Source organism: Culex quinquefasciatus, chromosome 1, assembly GCF_015732765.1.
Source record: "Culex quinquefasciatus strain JHB chromosome 1, VPISU_Cqui_1.0_pri_paternal, whole genome shotgun sequence".
Classification (NCBI taxonomy): Eukaryota; Metazoa; Arthropoda; class Insecta; order Diptera; family Culicidae; genus Culex; species Culex quinquefasciatus.
Genome location: NC_051861.1, coordinates 72,108,866 through 72,122,478, shown reverse-complemented (window position 1 = coordinate 72,122,478; position 13,613 = coordinate 72,108,866). Strand labels below are relative to the sequence as shown.

The window sequence follows — 13,613 nt, the reverse complement described above, 5'->3', positions numbered from 1 at the left end:
TTTTTTATTTCCTGTCCTGTAGCTTTGCCCATCTATTACGGGGCCCCATTTATTGTAATAATTTCTCGGCAGCTTCACTTGACTGGAAATTTATGGACGCGTGGGTGGAAAAATGGCCCCATCGAGTGATATGGGAAAGAAGAAATATATTTTCTCGCATTAGCATAGGATACTCTCCCAGGGAAGACCATTTTTGAACGTGGCTCCAGAGAGATGAGCCTCCCTCTTCATAGTTTTCCACTTCGACATCGTTTACACTGTGAGTTGAATGCTTAGAGTCATATTTTTCCATGGTATAGGAAAAGGACACAGAAAAAAGTCACACAAGGAAAAAAGGGAATGGTTTCGTAAATACGTCTTCTAGTTTTTGCTTACAATAGCAATAACTCATGTGATTCCACTATCGTTCCACCCATACTTAGATGGCAGAATTTCTTTTGTTTTAAACTGTCGGAAAACTGCACAAAAACAATGTAAATTTCTCTACAACTACATAATTTATTTGATTTTCTAGACAGGAAGGGGGATGTGAGGTCTCAATTGGCACAAAGTTTGAGCAAAGCCGTACAAATTCGGGTATCACAGTCTTGTGCAATTATGGCGTTAAAACAAATAATTTTTACATTACTTAGAATTTTTTTCAGCACAACCACTTGTGCCATTTAATTTTTTAAATATGACCACCCCCTCATTTTTGACCCCACCCCAAAGTTTTGGCTTTTTCGCAAAAAAAAATAAAAACCTCCATTTTCAAACTGCGATATCTCTGGAACCGTGCAATGTCAAGCCAGAACTCATTTGAAAGAAAGTTTTTGACGTGGATTGATTAAATTTTTCAATTATTTTTGTTTTTGTGTGTTTCGTTTGTTGCGAAAATGAAAATGTGTTGCTAAATTTTCACATTGAGTACATTGAGTTTAGACCTCACTATCGTGTTTCTGAGAAAACTTCAGGTTTAGGTTATTCAATTTCGATCTATGTTTTATTTTTCAGTTTACGAGATATTGTATTTTCATTGTTAAGGTTTAATTACTACCGATTTAGGCGACGGTGGAATAATCCATATTTGTTTTGCAACTCTGTAGAAGAAAGGTGATAGAAAATTGGTTGTTTTTCGAATATTGAAGGGCTCATTTTACGCATTTTATTTACTTTTGAGTTAATGATGCCGTTCGGTTCAAAACCACGAACACTTTCAGAAAAAAAAACTTGTATTATGCAGTACTGTGTAGTGCAGCCGTAGCCATCTATATGGGACAAAATTGCCTTGCGTTTTTCTCAGCTTGCTGTTTGCCTTATGGGACAATTATGCGAATATGGGTGTGTGATCTTGAGCTGACGTAAGGCATTATTGAAAAAAATACTGCTATTGAAAATTATTTGCTGAAAATTTAATGAATTTTAATATATATATTTTTTAAATCAAATATAAACGTTTTAAAAACTGTTGCATGTCATTCAATGCCTCTGTTCTGCTCTGCCATGCTTCTTAAATTATATCACGTAAGAAATGTAAATATCAACTCAAGTACAAAATATTTATTCCTCTGCCAATTTGCAATTCCTTTACGCCAAACCGACAAAAAAAAATATGATGGAAAGGGAGTTAAAATCATTTTCCTTTACAGCTCACAAACTCACATTTTTTTATCTTGTTTGCCATTTTTCAACCAAAAGCTTCTGTGAGTATATTTTTTTCTGCATTCCTCTTAGAATGTTATTCGTTGCCTTTCCTTTCCTAGAACTCATCTGCTGGGGCAGATATTTATGCTGCTGGTGCTGTTTTGCCACTGATGCTGCTCGGTAAAGTGGTACTTGATCACATTTCCTGGCTGGCGCATTTTTCTCCGTCGCTTTGCTTGCGTGAGAAATTTTATTTTTCACTTCTTCCAGACGATGCTTTCCTACCAATTCGTGAGTGCCTTTAAGAGGCTGCCCAGAAGTAAAACATTTTGGAGCAGGACGAACATTTAGTTGTAGAAAATGCTAAACATATCAGGTGTAATATTTTTTTATGAGTAATCTTTTTTTTAACTACGTGCAAATTTCAATAATTTATGACCTCCATCAAAAGCATTCATAAAAATAATCCAGGAAGCTACCAATTGATTTTTGATTTTTTTTTATCGTCAAGTAAAAGCACAGAAACTCAAATCAAGAGGCTTTTGGTTTCTTGCTGAAGATTTTGTTAATTAAACTAAAAGAGATTTGATCATAATTCGCCATAAGCCTGTCCTGTCTCTTCTTCATTGATAGAAAACACAATGAAACACAAAAGCTTTCCATGAAGTAAAATCCCCCACTTAAACCATTCATCCCCGCCTGAAAACGATTCCTAAGCCAATGAAAAAATAAAATTCTTCCGCACTCACACACACAACGCTCATACTTAATCGCCTTTCCATTTCTACTTACTTTCAATTTCCAGAGAAATCTTCCAAGAAAAGATCCAAAATCCACCGCGTCAACGGAACAAAAGAAGCCGGCCAAGCCGCCCAGGAAGCCAAGAGAGCGAAGGTATCTTGCACCGGAAAATGGCTTCATTAAGGTCCCCAATCCCCGGCAGACGAATCGTGCTCAAGGCCTTGCCGAGGCAACCGTAGCTCGTGGGCCTCATTGCGAGTTCCTTGGAAATTCGTTGCCGTTGGAAGAGCATTAGACGAAGAAAAGCTCGAAGGAGCAGCGGCAGCATAGAATACCTTCGGCGCTGCCTACAAAAAGTGACATCAAAGTGAGATCTATAAATAACCAGCAGCAGCATCAACATCAGAACATCCTGGCCACAGTGTTATTTTTGTGGTTCCAGCCCAGAGTCTCGAGCAAGGAAAAGTCACAATCATAACGTCTTGAGGAATTCGTGCCAAACTTTGGTATGCGTGAACGCTTGAAGTGAGTAAATTTAATGCTTTTACGATATTTCTGATTTTTTTTCTCACCCTGTGCCAGTGATCGAACGATATCTTGGAATAGTGAAAAAAAAACAAACAAGCAAACAAAACTATCAAGACGACGATTGTAATTACAATTGTGAAAATTGCTGCTAAAATACATACTAACCCGCAGAACCCGTCGTATATGTCCAAATCGGCAAGCTACGTTGGATAATACTACGTTTTGTTCCCATTTTTGTATTGCATATTACATTCTAAATTGACTTTCAAGTGTGGATTGTTCTGGTTCCTTAGACAAAAAGGTTGAAAAACAATTGTGCAAATTTTATGCAAATAAAAATTACGCTATAGAAATTTGTTGTGGCTCGTGCATTGCTAGAATGAGAGCATTGTTTTTATACAAATGTGCCTTCCTCTCATTTATAGAGTGATTACAATCCCCTAAAGTGTCCACATGGTTTATGGATCTCCCCTAACGTGATCGCAGGACCTAGGAGGTCCTAATAAAAATAAGTGACGAGTAAAAAAAAATAGACTTCCTACAGACTTTTTGTCAAGATTATACAGACACCGCCTTTCGAGTAGTGCGGTGTCTGTGTGGACGCTTAGTCCTGTTTTTTCGTGTTATTTTCCGTCTCTTTTGTGTCGCTGTTCGAGTGCGAGTAGTGCGGTGCCTGTGTGGACACGCAGTCCTGTTTTTTTTTTCGGGTTATTTTCCGTCTCTTTTGTGTCGCTGTTCGAGTGCATGGGGTGATTGGTCATTATAAATAAATAATGGCATCAGTAGTGCGGTGCCTGTGTGGACGCTCAGTCCTGCTTTTTCGTGTTATTTTCCGTCTCTTTTGTGTCGCTGTTCGAGTGCATGGGGTGATTGGTCATTATAATTAAATAATGGCATCAGTAGTGCGGTGCCTGTGTGGACGCGCAGTCCTGTTTTTTCGTGTTATTTTCCGTCTCTTTTATGTCGCTGTTCGAGTGCATGGGGTGATTGGTCATTATAATTAAATAATGGCATCAGTAGTGCGGTGCCTGTGTGGACGCTTAGTCCTGTTTTTTCGTGTTATTTTTCGTCTCTTTTGTGTCGCTGTTCGAGTGCGAGTAGTGCGGTGCCTGTGTGGACGCGCAGTCCTGTTTTTTTTTCGGGTTATTTTCCGTCTCTTTTGTGTAGCTGTTCGAGTGCATGGGGTGATTGGTCATTATAAATAAATAATGGCATCAGTAGTGCGGTGCCTGTGTGGACGCGCAGTCCTGTTTTTTCGTGTTATTTTCCATCTCTTTTGTGTCGCTATTTGTGTACATGGGGTGATTGGATTTCTTCTGATTCGTGTTGTTTTCATCTTTTTTGTGTCGTTGTTTGTGTGCATGGGGTGATTGGTCTTCTTCTTCTTCTTCTTCTTTTTTCTTTATTTTTAGTTCGCGCGTTCGTTGGCCAATGAGTTTATTTTTGTTCTCTTTACATAGTTTTCGATAGAAACGATCCGAATTCTTTTTTTTTCGAGACAAGCAAGTCGTATTGCTGGATTAAGTCCTTTCTATATCATCGATGATCGGAAGGCACGCCGACGAATATGTTTTAAGGCTTATGATATAAAATCATTTTAATGAATAAAGCCCTTCTTACATCACCGTTGATCAGAAGGCACGCCGACGAAGAATTTCTGGAGGATCGCGGTCGAATTAATACTATATTTAAAATTCTAGATAGCTATTTTTCGGATTCGATTGTGAGTAGCGGGACTTCGCGGTTACTATGCAACGTATTTTTTGGAGTCTTTTTATATTTTAAATTTATAAGTCCTTCTTTTATCATCGTTGATAGGAAGGCACGCCGCCGGTTAAGTTCGTTTAAGTTATTGTTTTAATTTCATTACAATCGGTTACGTGGTGTCCTGTTTTCTTTTCGTTTATATTCGTTGATCGTAATAATTTATTCCAACTGGCAGCTTTAGTATTAACTCATCTACTATTTTTGACATTTGCTCGCGTTATCTTAATTGTACCAACAGTAAAAATATACTGATAAGTCCAGCCCATAGCACTACCGCTCGGTTGGCACGCGTTCGATTAAAACAAACTTTTTAAATAATCAATTATTTATCTTTCCGCAGCCGGCTGCCTAAGATTTAAAATTTCAACCGATAAACAAAATGCTCATGGTCACATCACTGCCACTCGTGAATCCTGATCTCATACCCATCTACTAACCCCCTCAAAACTCATGTGATACTTTGTCGGAGAAGCAGTCGATTGGGCGGTCTCTATCACTCAAGTATCGGACTAACATTCCCATCCACTTCCCCGTGACCCTACCACTGGTCGTAGCCGGCGCCGGTATTGATCAGCATGATAGGGGCCTTTGAGAAGTTGCGAAGCGAGGAAAGATAGCACCCACTTATCTTCCACGGCTCGTGGATGTAACTTCTGGAGGTCCTGGTCAATAACGGAGTAGCAACTGCGGGTGGGCACCTATGCTTATGCTTATGCTTAGATTATACAGACACCGCCTTTCAGGAAAATGGCATCCCTCTACAAGGCTTTTTACGTGACGATCAGACGGGACCATTTGAGGTTATGTAAATTCAGACCATTTTTAAACTGCTTGTAATTTTAGATAGGGAAGTCAGATCTTGAAAATTCTTAATCCAAAAAAAGGTCTTCTCATATGCTTTCTAAAAATATATAACATGTGAAGGTTTCATGAAAAAACCACCCTTTTTACCATAATGAATGAAACATATGAAACAGTGTTTTGAACATAACTTTTTAAATACAAGATAAAACTGCATGAATTTAAATAGCAACTTAGGGGACGTTAAGACGGATCGATTAAAACCATTCCGGCCAAAATCAGTTGAGCCTGTGACAAGATATTCCAGTGACATTGATTTGGTACACATGTCTACATACAGCCAAACACACAGACATTTGCTCAGCTGGTGATTCTGAGTCGATATGTACAAATGAAGGTAGGTCTAGGAAGTCTAACTAAAATGTTCGTTTTTCGAGTGATTTTATAGCCTTTCCTCAGTAAAGTGAGGAAGGCAAAAATATGTTCATGTTGAACGACAGTATCTTTTTTGTTTATTTTTGTTAGAAATATTCTGTAATCAAGATTTTGACAAGCCACAACAAGTGCCCAAAAAGTTATTTTTATGCAAAATTTGTTAAACTTAAAAAAATACTTTTCAAAGCACACGATTGAGTTTCAGTGGTGAACACTTTGAACTGATCTATGAGACCGGCCCTTGGCTTAATGGCTACGGCTCCCGCCTCATAAGCGGAAGGTTTAGGGTTCGTTTCCCGACCGGTCTCCTTGAAATTTTTGGACAGTAAATGAGTTTTAAGAACAAAAAAATGCATAGAATCAGGTGGGATTCGAACTCACACCTTTGGATTGGAAGTCGGATGCTCTAGCGATTCGGCCACCAAGGGATTACTACTCCTTCAGTGAATTAATCCGTAGTGGTGAAATAATGTCACAAGGTCATTTACTATATAATACAACAATCCCTTCCCCAACGATTCCCCTACACACCACACACCAATATAATCTATAAATAACTCGAACCGGTTGGTACGGTATGTCCCCGGCTTCTTCTTTTTCCCCTGATGGTTCTATGAAATGTGGGATCCGTTCATAGAATCTGTCTCATGCGGTTAATGCAACGCAGTAGGCCGGGCCGCTTTAATGAGTGTAATACACTTCGGGGGTTCTCGAAAGTATTGCAATCATAAATAATGACAAGAAGGAACTTGAGGCGTAATCTAACCATAAGTTCTTCCCGGATGCTTTCTTCGGACTGGCTGCGCTTGTGTTCGATTAGATTAGATTAGATTAGACGAACACTTTGAACTGATCTAAAATGGGTAAAATCATCACTTAAAAAACATTTTTTTTTTGTAAAATTCTGATAACTCGTGAAGAATACATGGAAAACTGTTATGTTTACCCACCAAATGTTTGTAATTGTCTACTCTACAACTTTGTAGAACATTGATACAATCTTAAAGTATCCCCTCCCGTATTTTCTCTCGACATAACCCCCCTGCTCCGACTAACTCCGAGCAAGCCGCAGGAATCGGCTCCTTCACCAACATTAAACCCTAAAAATCATCTGTAATCACTTTTAGCAATAAAAAAATATATTTACATTTGCCGACTCGGTGCTAACCAGGCACCGAAAAGGATCTAATAAAAATAATTTTATGAAAATAAAATAACCCTGCAAAATTAAAAAAAAAACGTAACTTTTGACGGTTGAGTAATAGCAAATGGATGTTAAAACTATTTCATAACATTTTTTCGGAATTTGTGTACGCCAGTAAATCGGGCGTGCAATTTCACACAAAAATACTTTTTTTACCAAAATACTATCGCTTCACAATTTCGAGCTACAAATCATTGAAAAACGTGTCTTAGTAAAAAACCAGAAAAATGAATGTGGTGAAATTTTACTGCCTCATAGTCACGAGATAATAAAAAAAAACTCGGACTAGGACTAAAATTATTCTGTATTTAGAGTAAAATTTCACAGAAATCAAAGAGGGGTAGAGGAAACAGCTGTGTGTGTTGTCGGAGAATGTACCCATATATATTTTTGTGCAAAAAACTTCACGATCAATAAAGGTAAATGCAATTTTATTTGAAGCACCAGAGTACCATATTTAGATAAATTTGGCTAGTTCATTGCGGGTCGCCTGATATCTTTTTTGTCTAAGTTTTTCTATGCAGCCGTCATCTTGAATATCTTGCTTTTCTTTTCAATTACGGCTAGACAAATTCATAGTTATTTGATTCACTTTGCTTGACAAAAAAAACTAAAATCACAATGTTTTGCCTGCTTTTTATAGTAGACATACCAGATTAGGCCCTTTGGCCACGTTGGCTCTAAAATGACAATAAATTTTTAGGGTCAAATCGGATTGTCGTGCACTATTATACAGCAATTCCATTTGAAAAGAGCCTAAACCGAAAAAAAAGTTCTCCGATCGGGCTCAACATTTTTCTGGGGGGTTCCTTGGTCGTAATAATAAGACCCGTATTTTTTGTTTGTTGTTCGAAAAATGGCAATTTTCGTCATTATTCGCAAAAACCACTTTTTCACATCATTCATCGTCATATCTCCGCGTCATTTCATCCGATTTTAGCTAAATATCTAAGACGAAAAAGAAAGGTGATTAAATTGGCTATTTGAGAAAAATAGTAAGAAGTTTCAAAAATCTAGCTTAATATTTGAAAAAGTCGTATGAAAACTTGAAATGGCGTTTTGACCGTGTTTGGACCAAAGAGCCTATGTCTGAAAATATTTTTATCGGATTCCTCGAAAAATTTCACACAATATATTTCAAAATTGGCGATGTCGAACCGTACGTTTCTGAGGTATGATTTTTTGCAGGCTTCACTGAACACCAAGATCTGGTGCACCTTGGTGCGGTTTTCGTGTCACTCTAAAAACCAAACCGAGCTGTTTATTGTCACACCATAGCAACTGTACCGAAAGCACCTTGGTACACCACCGGTGCACCCAAACTGTATACCAAGGATGCAACTCAACATATGGTTGATCCAAGTAAACCGGAGGCGACATTGTTTTGATTGAGGTTTGTCAGCCATCATTCAAAACTTCGGGATGGCCTGGCGATTGTTTTTTTTTTTTAATTTATATTTATTCAATTTTCTTTTCCATGTACATTCATTCAGTTAAAATATTATTGAGTGTCCAATCACAAACGATGACTTTTCACCTCAATTTTAAATACTAGCAACTTTCATTTATTCATGAAATATTGTAGCTTTCGCTATTCAGTGATTTCAAATGTAGGAGGTCCTACATGTACAAAAGGGAAAAGGGATACCTTAAAACTAACTTATAAACTATATAAAGAGCGGATCAATGCAGCTGAAGACTGCAATGATTTTTGTCGAAATGCATCAATTATCTTATTGGACATAACATCCAAAGTGTCAACTTCGGCTAATTGATGAAGTTCACTGGTGCTGAACCAGGGAGGAAGTTTCAGAATCATTTTCAGAATTTTGTTCTGAATCCTCTGAAGTTTTTTCTTCCTGGTTAAGCAACAGCTTGTCCAGATCGGCACAGCATAAAGCATGGCAGGTCTGAAAATTTGTTTATAAATTAACAGTTTATTCTTGAGACAAAGTCTAGAATTCCTGTTTATAAGTGGATACAAACATTTAATATATTTGTTACATTTAACCTGGATACTTTCAATGTGATCCTTGTAAGTAAGGTTTTGTCAAAACCAAGTCCAAGATATTTCACTTGATCCTCCCACTTTAAATTTACCTCATTCATCTTTATAATGTGATGACTTTTTGGTTTAAGAAAATCAGCCCTTGGTTTGTGAGGGAAAATAATAAGTTGAGTTTTGCAGCATTTGGAGTAATTTTCCATTCTTTCAAATAAGAATTGAAAATATCCAAGCTTTTGTAATCTTCTTGTGATGACACGAAGGCTTCTGCCTTTGGCGGAGATGCTTGTGTCATCAGCAAAAAGTGATTTCTGACATCCTGGGGGCAAATCAGGCAAGTCAGAAGTAAAAATATTGTATAAAATTGGACCCAAAATGCTTCCTTGAGGGACGCCAGCACGTACAGGTAGTTGATCAGATTTGCTATTCTGATAACATACCTGCAGAGTACGATCCGTCAAATAATTTTGAATAATTTTCACGATATAAATCGGAAAATTAAACCTTTTCAATTTCGCAATCAAACCTTTATGCCAAACACTGTCAAATGCTTTTTCTATGTCTAGAAGAGCAGCGCCAGTAGAATAACCCTCAGATTTGTTGCTTCGAATTAAATTTGAAACTCTCAACAACTGATGAGAAGTTGAATGCCCAAGGCGAAATCCAAACTGCTCATCAGCGTCATCATTCTATTAAGAATTATTCTTTCGAATAATTTACTAATAGATGAAAGCAAACTAATGGGCCGATAGCTTGAGGCTTCAGCAGGATTTTTATCCGGTTTCAAAATCGGAATTACTTTGGCATTTTTCCAACTACTGGGAAAATATGCCAAATCAAAACATTTGTTGAAAATTTTGACCAAGCAACTTAAAGTTGCTTCTGGTAATTTTTAATTAAAATGTAAAAATGCCATCCTCACCAGGGGCTTTCATATTTTTAAATTTTTGATAATAGATTTTATTTCATTCAGATCCGTATTAAAAACTTCATCTGATGAAAATTCTTGTTCAACAATATTCTGAAATTCTATTGAAATTTGATTTTCAATAGGACTCAAAACATTCAAGTTGAAATTATGAGCACTCTCAAACTGCTGAGCAAGTTTTTGAGCTTTTTCCCCATTAGTTAATAGAATATTATCACCATCTTTTAAAGAAGGGATGGGTTTTGAGGTTTCTTAAGAACCTTTGAAAGTTTCCAAAAGGTTTGGAATAAGGTTTAATTTGTTCGACATCTCTTGCGAACTTTTCATTTCGCAGGAGAGTGAATCTGTGGTCAATAACCTTTTGCAAATCTTTTGAATTCGCTTCAGTGCAGGATCACGAGAACGTTGATACTGTCTTCGGCGAACATTTTCAGACGAATCAGAAGCTGAAGATCGTCATCAATAATGGGAGAATCAAATTTGACTTGGACTTTAGGAATAGCAATATTCCTAGCATCCAAAATTGCATTAGTTAAAGATTCCAAGGCTGAATCAATATCAGCTTTGGTTTCTAAAACAAAATCATGATTTAAATTATTCTCAATATGATGCTGATACCTGTCCCAATTAGCTTTGTGGTAATTAAACACAGAACTATTGGGTCTGGTAACTGCTTCATGAGAAAGTGAAAAAGTTACTGGAAGATGATCAGAATCAAAATCAGCATGAGTCACTAAAGGACCACAATACTGACTTTGATTTGTCAACACCAAATCAATTGTTGATGGATTTCTAACAGAAGAAAAGCAAGTTGGCCCATTCGGGTATAAAACCGAATAAAGACCAGAAGTGCAATCTCTGAACAGAATTTTACCATTGGAATTTACTTTTGAATTATTCCAAGATTGGTGTTTGGCATTAAAATCACCGATGATCAAAAATCGAGATCTATGCCGAGTAAGTTTATTCAAATCCCCTTTGAAATAATTTTTATTTTCCCAGTGCATTGGAATGGCAAATATGCAGCTGCAATCATAATTTTCCCAAAAGAAGTTTCAAGTTCAATGCCCAAACTTTCAATAACTTTTAACTTAAAGTCACGTAACGTGCTATAAGTCATACTACGGTGGATAACTATTGCAACTCCACCGCCATTTCGATTCATTCGGTTATTAGTTATAACTTTATAATCTGGATCACTTTTCAAATAAGTGCCAGTTTTTAAAAATGTTTCGGTTATAACAGCAACATGCACGTTATGAACTCGTAAAAGTTGAAAAATTCATTTTCTTTCGCTTTTAAAGAGCGAGCATTAAAATTCATAATATTGATGGAATTACTTAGATCCATGATTAAACTTCAGGGTAAGAACAACATCATTCGCAAATTTTAATCCAATCTGGATTGCTTCCATCATGGATGTAGCATTACTCATTGTTTGAATCAAACCAAACAGTGAGTTTTGCAAAAAGTCATTTTTTCAAACGTAACATCGCCGAGATCAGAAGATCCCAAAGCGTTGCCAGCAGAAAAATTTTCAAATGAGATTTGAGGTACCTGCCCAATTTCAGAAAGATTGGTAGAGGATTTAAAATTCGTGGATGAACCCGAACCCGAAACGACGTTAGCATAAGAAATGCCATTGTTGTTACCTAACTTTTCCACGGTAGGGGTATTTCTAGAATTGTTCGAGTGAGACAGCACGAACGTTTGATTTAAAGATGCAGGTACAACCTGACTTTGAGAAAATTTCGGTTTGGATTTCGGCTGATGCTTAGCACGAGAATCCAAAACCTTTTTCTGATGGGGCAATCCCAGAAATTTGATTTGTGATTTCCACCACAATTTGCACATTTAAATTGGGTGACTTCTTTCACGGGACAATTGTCCTTGTCGTGAGAAGAATCCCCGCAAACCATGCATTTTGGAACCATGGCGCAATGATCAGTACCGTGACCGAATGCCTGGCAACGCCGGCACTGGGTCAGATTCTGGCCATTACCGCCATGTTTCTTAAAATGCTCCCACTTTACCCGTACATGGAACAAAAACTGTACTTTGTCCAAAAGTTTCAAATTGTTGATTTCATTTCTGTTGAAATGAATCAGATAAAATTGTGAAGTCAAACCAAAGCGAGAAATATTCCCGTTTGATTTTTTCTTCATTGGTATTACTTGGGATGGGGCAAAGCCAAGCAACACCTTAAGTTCGTTTTTGATCTCATCCACCGACAAGTCGTTGGAGAGACCTTTCAAGACCGCCTTGAATGGCCGAGCATTCTTGGTCTCATACGTGTAGAAATTGTGTTTGTGGTTTTTCAAATAACCAACAAAAGTTTGGTGATCTTGTAAAGATTCCGTCAACAAGCGACATTCTCCTCTTCGACCAAGCTGGAACGAAACCTTCAAATTGCAAGTTTCCTTGCAATTCTTCAGTTGCGTTCGAAAGCTGGCCAAATCGGAGACGGAAGTCACAACAATTGGCGGAGCCTTTACTCGTTTCTCGACGGCAGAAGGCTCAGTACGAGGAGAAGGTTCCTTGTCATCAGTTTCGGATAAAACACCGAAACTGTTTGTCAATGGAATTGGAGGATTGACCTCACATTCAGAATCAGAATCAGACCTCAGAAGAGGCTGTTTTCTTTTTCTGTTTCCGTTAGCCGGTTTAGCGTTCAAACGCTTCACCGACGTAACGACCAAATCTTCAGAAGATTTGCGTTTACCTTTGTTTTGACGCATTTTGCAAGCAAAGTTCTCTTAAAAAGATGGCTTCGTTTGTAAAATACAACAAAATTTTAGGCGGGGTTTGTCTTGAAAAGACTGATTAGAATTTTGGAAAATAACTCAGGTAGTCTTTAAAAAGACTGTGAATTTTGTTTTGAAATAACTCTGGGCTTAGGTAGTAAAAAATACCGCAGCTCTAGTGTCCGTTCACCACGAAGGTTCGCAAGACACTGCGTGTCTGGCGATTGTTGTCTCCGTCTTTGAACCACGAGGTTTCTGGTTCAATCCTGACTGAAATATTTTTATTTATTTTTTTCAATATTTATTGTCAAAATTAGTAATTATAAACATTAAAAAAAACCTTCTTCGAACCTGCGACGCTATAGTCAAAGGGTTAAAAAATTGAATGGATTTTTGTAGTGGAATAGAGAAAACGTTCCATATTATGCAGGCAGGTTTAAAAGAAAATGCCTATTTCAGGATTATCTGCACGAGAAGTTAAAGTTTATATTTCATGACACTACGAAATTCTTTTCCTTAAGAATTATTCTTAACAAAAACAATCATTTAAAAAAATAATAAAATTCGAGACTCGAACCAAGAACCTTTAGCTTAATATTGCTCTGCCTTTGACAACCACACCATTAAGAACTGTTGGGTTGGATTGGCTTGCTAGGCATAAAGTATTCCTAACTGCTCCCGTGTGGTGGGCGCAGAAACCATGTCAGTTTTGTGTACCCGATCCACACCGCCGTCACACCAAACTTCGGTTTCGGTGCACCGATCAAGCTACCGAGCTGTGTCGGGTTTGGGTCGTGACGAGAAATGGTGCGCATAGAAAAACCGGTATCATAGCAA

The 13,613-nt window shown here is 37.5% G+C and overlaps 1 protein-coding gene across 1 annotated transcript in view; it reads left to right on the top strand.

The window, feature by feature from the left end:
• The window catches only part of LOC6034495, a 60,944-nt gene that overhangs the window by 9,537 nt on the left and 37,794 nt on the right, over positions 1-13,613 (top strand). The window contains 1 exon segment of the mRNA XM_038255327.1: positions 2,429-2,889. The gene's annotated coding sequence lies outside the window, so the exon portion shown is untranslated.